This window comes from Mobula hypostoma, chromosome 8 (assembly GCF_963921235.1).
Source record: "Mobula hypostoma chromosome 8, sMobHyp1.1, whole genome shotgun sequence".
Taxonomy (NCBI): domain Eukaryota; kingdom Metazoa; phylum Chordata; class Chondrichthyes; order Myliobatiformes; family Myliobatidae; genus Mobula; species Mobula hypostoma.
In genome coordinates, this window is record NC_086104.1 from 147,152,383 (window position 1) to 147,154,139 (window position 1,757).

Below are 1,757 nucleotides of genomic sequence, written 5' to 3' on the forward strand. Positions count from 1 at the left end.
GTTTCCGGCCAAGACCCTTCGTCAGGACTAACTGAAGGAAGAGCTAGTAAGAGATTTGAAAGTGGGAGGGGGGGAGATCCAAAATGATAGGAGAAGACAGGAGGGGGAGGGATGGAGCCAAGAGCTGGACGGGTGAGTGGCAAAAGGGATATGAGAGGATCATGGGACAGGAGGCCCAGGGAGAAAGAAAAAGGGGAGGGGGGGAAAACCCAGAGGATGGGCAAGGGGTATAGTGAGAGGGACAGAGGGAGATAAAGGAGCGAGAGAGAAAGAATGTGTGTATATAAATAAATAACGGATGGGGTACGAGGGGGAGGCGGGACATTAGCGGAAGTTAGAGAAGTCAGTGTTCATGCCATCAGGTTGGAGGGGACCCAGACGGAATATAAGGTGTTGTTCCTCCAACCTGAGTGTGGCTTCATCTTTACAGTAGAGGAGGCCGTGGATAGACATATTAGAATGGGAATGGGATGCTCTGTCCGCCAGAGAAAGCAGGATCTCCCAGTGGCCACACATTTTAATTCCACATCCCCTTTCTCTCTCTCTCCTTTTTCTCCCTCTGTACCTCTGACTATACCCCTTGCCCATCCTCTGGGTTTTTCCCCCCTCCCCCTTTTCCTTCTCCCTGGGCCTCCTGTCCCATGATCCTCTCATATCCCTTTTGCCAATCACCTGTCCAGCTCTTGGCTCCAATCCTCCCCCTCCTGTCTTCTCCTATCATTTTGTATCTCCCCCTCCCCCTCCCACTTTCAAATCTCTTACTAGCTCTTCCTTCAGTTAGTCTTAATGAAGGGTCTTGGCCCGAAACATCAACTGTACCTCTTTCTAGAGATGTTGCCTGGCCTGCTGCGTTCACCAGCAACTTTGATGTGTGTTGCTTGAATTTCCAGCATCTGCAGAACTCCTCGAATATACAAAAAAAGATGAAGTGTATACTTACCTGGCAGGGGAGAGACCGTGATCAGAAAGGTGGTTCTCTCAGGACGAGGCTATCCCGTTGCACTTCGGGTGTGCTGACACCTGCGATGTCCCCAAATGCGGGATACTTGATTGCAAAATTTGTGGTAGTGGGGAACTGCGTTCGTGCTCTCCCCTGACTTTCAATCTAACAATAGAACTTAGAGTATTGGTAGTTGTTATGCTCATGTTACGTGCGTAGGACGAAGAGGGTTGCTTATTCTCTCTCGTCTTTGTGTGTTTACTACCAAAGTGCTTCAACATAGTCTTTTTTATGGGCAGTGTCTTTCCAAGCCAGCAGTCCCCAGCCATTACCAATACTCTTCTGATAGTCAGCTCTCTCTCTCAGTCTGTCAGCTCGCATGATGAGAGTGGGGGTTGCTCACTCTCCCTCGTCAGGTTCCTCTGGGGACCCAAAATAAATAAAATTTTTATATATAAAAAAGACAAAGTGTGCAAATGAAAATAACCAGGCTGTAGATCCCTAGACCAAGCAGATCATCCTCCCTGTATCCAGAACGTTGAGTCCTACGATACATGCATATTTCCACTAGCTCTCATCTGATTCAACCACCATCGACAAACAAGGGAAATTTGCAGCAGTCAGTTATCCTACCAACTAGTACACCTGTAGGTTATGGGTAGAAACAGGAATACTCAGGGGAATCCCATACAGACACACAGAGAACATGTAAAGTCCCAACAGATCGCGAGGTCAGGATTCACCCTTGCTCATGGGAGCTGTGAGGCAGCAGTTCTACTCGCTGATCTATTGCTTCACCAGGACAATGATATCTATG

At 48.2% G+C, this 1,757-nt stretch overlaps 1 non-coding gene across 1 annotated transcript; it reads left to right on the top strand.

Moving 5' to 3' along the window:
* Positions 1-932: 932 nt before the first annotated feature.
* LOC134351263 (U1 spliceosomal RNA) lies at positions 933-1,096 on the top strand. The gene has a single exon (XR_010019109.1). It is a non-coding gene; the product is annotated as a U1 spliceosomal RNA (small nuclear RNA).
* The last annotated feature ends 661 nt before the right edge of the window (positions 1,097-1,757 follow it).